The sequence below is a fragment of the Tupaia chinensis genome, unplaced genomic scaffold (genome assembly GCF_000334495.1).
Source record: "Tupaia chinensis unplaced genomic scaffold, TupChi_1.0 Scaffold144702_1, whole genome shotgun sequence".
NCBI classification, from domain to species: Eukaryota; Metazoa; Chordata; class Mammalia; order Scandentia; family Tupaiidae; genus Tupaia; species Tupaia belangeri.
In genome coordinates, this window is record NW_006204563.1 from 1,832,259 (window position 1) to 1,839,758 (window position 7,500).

Sequence of the window (7,500 nt, forward strand, 5' to 3'; positions counted from 1 at the left end):
TCTCCAGACGACCCTGAAGATCCTGAAGAGCTGACACTGCATCGTCTCCAGACGACTTGGGAGACCCTGAAGAGCTGTAACACTACATCGTCTCCGGACGACCCTGAAGAGCTGTGACACTGTGTCGTCTCCATGCTGCTCACAGTAGACGACGCAACACTGCATCGTCTCTGTGCTGTACCGTGCTGCCCCCAATAAACGGACGACACTGTCGTCTCCGTGTTGTAACACTACACCGCTTGTCCCGGCTCTCACTCCTTCACTCAGGAAACCTGTTCGGCTGTCCCCCCGGGTCGGGACAAAAGACGGACAGAGTGAGAGAGAAAGAAAGAGAGGGAAAGTGAGAAAGCCAGCCACAAGGTCTGGGACTCAAACCACAGTTGGCCATGTGGAGTCCAGCAATCTTAACCACCATGCCACCTACTGGCCCCTCACCCCTCATATTATTTCTAAGTAAAGGTCTGGAGGACCAGATAACAGATCTAGAAACATGAAGGTCATGAATTTAAGGAATAAGTGAAGCTCCAGAGGACTGTCCCACTTAATTCCTAGGGTCAGCAGCAAATATATGGGACAGCTTGGCTAGAGAAGAGTAGGACAGGGAACTCCAGGTAGGTGCCTGCAGGAAAAGTCCTTAACCTATGGACTTTCTCTGATTGTGTCCAAAATTGTAGTGAGAGACAGTGTGAGACAGAGAGACAGAAAGCAAGAAATCACCCCCCCCCAGGAGGGATGATCAATCCCTATCTTCCATTCTCTTCCTGGGACCTAGGGCATGCATTGCTGTATTTGGAGACATAGGAATGATACTATCAAATACAGAAAACTAGCCACATTTAAGAATGAGGGAATTACTAGCTGAAAAAAATGAAAGGTTTAAAAATGAAAAAAAAGGACTAGCAGTTGGTATAATGGTTACATTGTTGGACTCCCATGTAGTTGACTGCAGTTCGAGTCCCAGACCCGGTGGCTTAAACTCACACTGGGTGCGTGTGTGCCCAAGATGCAGAGAGAAGAATGAGGAAAAGGGATTGCAGCATGACCATCAACCCGGGGGGGTGATTTCTCACTTTATGTGTCTCTGTCTCTCTCTGTCTTTCTGGCGAGCAAATGTGCCCTATAGTAAAAGTCTCTCAAAAAAAAAAAAAAAGTGTCCTAACATCGCACTCTCAATTTATATGGTCAGTAAATTTACAAAAGGGAGTTGTGCCTTTTCAAGTAAATTTTAGCCCAAATCTGTAAACTTTCTGGATAATAGAAACACAGACAAGGTATGCAGACCATAATAAGAACAGCTGACAGGAGTGTTTGAAGACCTAGATTCAAGCATGAGCCAATTTATGTGTATGAATTTCAGAATATTTTAAGTGAAAGTAGAAAGGTATAATTTTATATTTATGAAATTAAAATAAAATTTCACATACTCTTTTATAGTATAATAATGATGATACTTCATACTTTTAATCAGACAATCTGAAGCACTTTATAAACATTAGCAAATTAAGTCTCACAATACCCCATGCAGTAGTTAAGAATAATCATTCATTATATACTCAATAGTTAAAATGAGACATCAAGAGATTAAGTGATTTATTTCAAGATCATACATTCTCTGAGTTCTGGGAGAGTAGTCATTTATAATTTTCCATATCTTCTGCTATAGCTCTCTCAGTGCTGTCTTGTCATTTATGTCACTATAGAAAATATATCATGCCTTCTACTTAGTGTCAGCATCTAGGTGGCAGAGTCACTTGATACCCTATTGGTTTATGAAGTTCCCACATTTCCCCTTTGGTAGGATAAAAAATAAACACACTCTACCAATTTAGAATAGTTTCTCAGTGTATTTCTCAACTTAAGTTTTTCCAGTGTAAGAAGTTTACCAGAATAGTATCTATATCTAACAGTTAATGCTTTGAAAATCTGTTCAACGTTCATTAACTAAATGTTGATTAAGTGAATTTATGTGCCAAGCATCGACAGACTTGATTCCTGCCATCACAGATCTTAGTGTCTCCTTTATTTATTTATTTTTTTGTTCAAGTTTTCAGTGTGTGTGGTGTTTTAGACAGGGTCTCTCTGTGTCAGGATCCTCCTGCCTCAGCCTCCCAAGTAGCCAGGACTAGAGGCACACATCAGCATGTTGGACGTTTCTGGGTGGGCTAGGAATCAGAAGTAGGCCTCCCATGGAGCCTCATCTGCTGAGCAGCAGCATCCAGTATGTGCTCCTGAGGTTGGGCAGTGTCTGCTGACTTTAAAGAGCAATTATGGTAATCAGCTAAGAGCTCCGAAGAGGTAGTATGGCACAACAATGAACACCACACCTAAAAAAAGGAAAGGACTTCAAAGCTGAGGTCTAAAGGATGAATAAAAATTAGGCAAGCAAAGACTGACAGGAGTGCTCCATTAAATAGAAATACTCATGTTGCAGCCCAGAGATGAAAGAACATGCTGTGTTCAGGAAGCTAAAAGATGCTCCGAACGACTGGAAACAGAATGAACAAGGGAAGAAGCAGCTAGAAACAAGGCTGTGGAAATGGAGATAGCAGCATGGTAAGAAACTTAGATTTCTTCCAAAGGCAATGTAAATAAATCTCTGAGTGATTTTAAGCAAGAGATCGTGTTCGTGTTGTTAAGTACCATTCTGGCTGCTATGTGGGTACAATGGTTTAGAAATGAGCAAACTTCAGTTGGCACTGTAGTGCAGGAGTTATGTGCTATGTATTGGGAGCCAGATCCCATATGGCTAATCACAGCTCAAATCTGATCCCCAGCATCTTGAAAAACACACCAAGCCTGTGTGCAAGCATGCCTGAAATCAACGTCCCAACAGTATGGAAAAATGAGGAAAAAGAATTACAACATAACCATGCCCCATTGGGGGTTCTCTCTCTCTCTCTCTCTTCCTCTCTCTCTCTCTCTCTTCTTCTCTCTCTCTCTCTCTTTCTCTGGTGAGTCCAGGAGACTCTGAAATTTAAAAAGAAAAAGTATCCCACTTGTGATATAAACTACAGATAATGGTAGCTTTTTTTTTTTTTTTGGAGAGGTTTTTACTATAGGGCGTGTGCACTCTCCAGACAGACAGAGACAGAGAGACAGAAAGTGAGAAATCACCCCCAGGGGCGAGGGCCACCCTGCAATCCCTTCTCCTCCATTCTCCTCTCAGGATCTTGATCACACACGCACACATGCCCTGTGTGAGTTTAAGCCACCTGATCCAGGATGTGAACTGCTGTCGACTGCATGGGAGTCCAGCGACTGCTGGTCCCAGATAACGGTAGCTTTTTTTTTTTTTTATATATATCTTTGAAAGAGTGAGCAGTGACCATGGAGATAAGAACATATATTCAAGAAGATATCAAAAGTAAAACCAAGAGGGATTATTTAATATAAAGATACATTTTAAAAAGGAAACACAGAGAATTCCTAATGTTTTTAGAACAAGACTTCAGAAGAAAAGAGAAGCCTCCATCTTTGGAAAACAAAAGCAAGTTTTGTGAAGTTCAAAAAAGAAGATGAAATTGAAATGCTAGACAAAAACATGGAAAATGGAAGGGGGTTTTAGGAGTTAAAACTTCTAAGGATATTACATCATTTGAGAGGAGAATAGAGGATAGATGACTTTAGACTTAAATATACAAGTTTAAAATGTAAAGGGAAGCACTAAAGTAATGAAGTATAACTCTCAAGCCACTGTTATATATGCGGTCGAAATCCTTGCCCTTTTTTACACTGCAACCAACAAATAGACTATACGTTGTTTTCAAGCGTGCACAGGACATGCATGAAAATCGACCATCTGTTACGTAAACTCAACAGAATACTCACAATGAATTCAAAGGGATAGCACAGGAAGCCCAAAGTTGAGGAAAGAAAATCAAAGATTCAGATCAGAAATTCATAAAGTAAAAGATAAATATCCAAAATAACAAAAACCCATGGAGGGGATAATCAAAACTAAAAGCTGTTTCTTCAAAGACATTAGTAAAATATTTTTTAAGCAAACAGAAACTTCTAGTAAGACTCATTTAGAAAAAAAAAAAAAAAGACTCATTTAGAAAAGATGTAAAGAAGTAAATAATACATTTTTTCCTTTATTTAGGAAAGATAACAAATGATGAAGTTTAGATGTTCCCCAAAATTACTATTTGGGGACTTGGCTAATTTGTGACTGTCAAGTGGAAATGTAACACCTTTGTGGTGACTGGGGGTTGGTTAGGTGTAGTAAGATCAGTGGGGAAGTACTGTATGAATAGGCTGTTGGTCCACGTGTTCATAAAAGGGCAAAGGAGACCAGAGTGGGCAGGAAAACTTACTGATAGGTACTCTGCCCAAGATCCCGCCCTCTGTACTGTGGCCTCGCCAGAAGTTGGGTCTTGAACCTCAGATGTCCTTCCATGAGTTGAATAACTCTCTGTTTCTTTATAAGTCACTGAATGTCAGGTGTTCCTGTTAGCCATGGAATTGCAGACTAAGAGGGAAACTGGCATAGTCTACCAGGGTTGGTTGCTACAGATATCTGAAAATGAGGGAAAGGCTTGGAACTGGGATTAGAAAGGGTTTAAATAGTTTTGAAAAGCATTCTAGGAAAAATCTAGATACTGATGGAGGCTCAGGAACACTGCTTAGAGAAGCACGAGACTATTTTAGAGATTGGTTAAATGGCTGAGACCAAAATACTGACAGAAATGTAGACAGCAACAAGATGGTTAAAGCACTGGACTTCCACATGGCCAGCCATGGTTTGAGTCCTGAACCTGGCTGCTTGCTTTCTCACATTCTCTCTCTCTCTCTTTCTCTCTTCCTTATCTCCTCTGGTGAGCACATGTGCTCTATGGCAAATTAAAATAATAATAATTATAATAATAAATAAAATTTAATAAAGAATTCTTAAAAAGAAAGAAAGCTGGACAGTAAAGGCTGTTTTGAAAAGGTTTCCGAGGAAGATAAGGAACAAGATAGATCTGATTATTTAAAGAAAAGTAGAATGGAAACATTTGGAAAATTTGCAGCCTGGCCATGTGGCAATGAATGAAAAACATGTTTGGCAGAGAAAAGTGTGGCTAAGAGAGTGGTTGCTAAAGAGAACAGCAGGACCCAGGTGAAAATTGCCAAGAAAATGGGAGAAAAATCCCAATGGCATTGGCCTTCCCCTCAGGAGCTGAGGCCTTTGAGCACAAAATGTAATAGATTCCAGGAAAGGAATTGGCGGGCATGGTGCTACAGAAAGCCTGGGGTTCTCCATATCCCGATCCAGTGCCCTTTTGCTGCAGCACTGACTCAAGAAGCCCTACTTTACTAAAAACTTATTTTCCTATATTTTTCCTTATATGTATGTTCAGGGATTTATTTTCCAGAAATGAAATTGCTGGGCTATAGGATGTATGCCTGCTCCGCTTTAGGATAATGCCAAATTGATTCCCAAAGGATCAAGAAAAATACAGATAAAGTTTACCTATGCACAGGAATTGTTTTTAAGAATTTATTTTATTTTATTTATTATTATTATTATTATTTAAACTTGACCAAAGAAAGAAAGAGAGGAAAAGTAAGAAAGCAAACCACCAGGTCTGGGACTAGAACTGTGGTCAGCCATGTGTGAGTCCAGCATCCCAACCACCACACCACCTGCTGGCCCCAGAATATTATCTAATATGACAGTAATATGTTCATACTCTATGCAGCAGTACAGATGAATCTTTAAAAAGTTGTGTTTGGTGAAAAAAAGCAAGTTTCTGAAGGCTATATAATAAACTATACTGTGTCTATATATTAATAGTCAATACAAAAAGTGAAATAATCAATTTTAGGGGAACCAGCAGTTAGCGTAATGGCTATGTCGCTGGCCTCCCACGTAGTCGACCGCGGTTCGTGTCCCGGACCCGGTGGCTTAAAACTCACGCCGGGCGCGTGTGCGTGCGTGCCCAAGATCCCGAGAGGAGAATGGAGGAGAAGGGATTGCGGCGTGACCATCCCCCCTGGGGGGTGATTTCTCGCTTTCTGTCTCTATGTCTCTCTCTGTCTGGCGAGCGCACGCGCCCTACAGTGAAAATCTCTCCAAAAAAAAAAAAAAAAGTGAAATAATCAATTTTAGTGGGAAATACCTATATTATAAAAAAATGCTAACTGGGGGCCAGCAGGTGGTGGTTAAGGCGCTGGATTTCCTCATGGCTAACTACGGTTTGAGTCCCAGATCTGGTGGCTTGGTTTCACACTACTTTTTTTCTCTTTTTTTCCTCTCTCTCTCTCTCTCTCTGGTGAGCATGTGTGCTCTGTAGCCAATTAAATAATAATTATAATAATAATAATAATAATGATAGCTGAATCAAATAAATAATTCTTAAAAGAAAAACCATGCTAAATGTGAAATCCAGGATAGTATTTACCTTGTTGGGCTGAGGTAGAAAGCAGGGGACATATGTGAGTGGTACTCAGATAACCTCAATGGTATCTTTAGCTCTGAAGCTGTGTTTGGATTTATGAGGGTTTATTTTATTTTATACTTTATCACATATATATACATATATATATGATATAATTTTTTCTTTTGTGTATGTCAAATATAGGCTCATATTTAAAAATACATAAAATTCCTAGTTATTGTGCATAAATTGTGCTAACCTATTCACATTTATCAGTAATTTTCACATCCAGTATCTGAATTTTAAAAATAAATAATAAAAAAAAAATTAAGGGAGTGAACTAGGAGTGAGAAGACTCCACATCTCGTTTTTCTAAGCCAAACTTCCTCACAAATTTTGAGAATATTAGGTACAAAATTGTCATTGGATAAAACACTAAGATTTATTTGTAGGATTATAAAATATGACCCCTATGTACAATAAAAAGCTTCATAGAAGTCATAAACAAGCAGTGTTCACCTACTCATCTATTCTTCTGCATGGAGAAAGAAGCTAAAAAAGAGACATGTATTTTGAAATATTTCCATTCATGGCCAGTAACAGGTACATGTTCTCCGAAGACATCAGAAAGCAGGACGGTATTTTATGTAATTCATTTACATAATAGAAAATGGATTCTAAGATGTCTTTTAGCTTTTGTATGTTGAAAAAAGTTCTGGGAACAGCAGTTAGTGTAATGGCTATGTCACTGAACTCCCATGTAGTCGACCGTGGTTCGAGTCCCAGACACGGTGGCTTAAACTCACGCTGGACACATGTGCATGGGTGTCCAAGATCCTGAGAGGAGAATGGAGGAGGAGGGATTGCGGCATGGCCATCCCCCCTGGGGGGGTGATTTCTCACTTTCTATCTCTCTCTCTCTCTCTTTCTGGTGAGCGAACACGCCCTATATTGGAAAAACCTCTCCAAAAAAAAAGTTCTGTGGGACCAGCAGTTAGCATAATGGTTATGTCTCTGGACTCCCACGTAGTTGTCTGTGGTTAGAGTCCTGGACCTGGTGGCTTAAACTCACGCCAGGCACGTGTGCATGCATGCCCAAGATCCTGAGAAGAGAATGGAGGAGAAGGGATTGTGGCGT

The 7,500-nt window shown here is 40.0% G+C and overlaps 1 pseudogene; it reads right to left on the minus strand.

Annotated features, from left to right (window-relative positions):
• Positions 1-2,162: 2,162 nt before the first annotated feature.
• Positions 2,163-7,500, minus strand: part of LOC102484904 (40S ribosomal protein S20 pseudogene) — a 170,651-nt pseudogene continuing 165,313 nt past the window's right edge.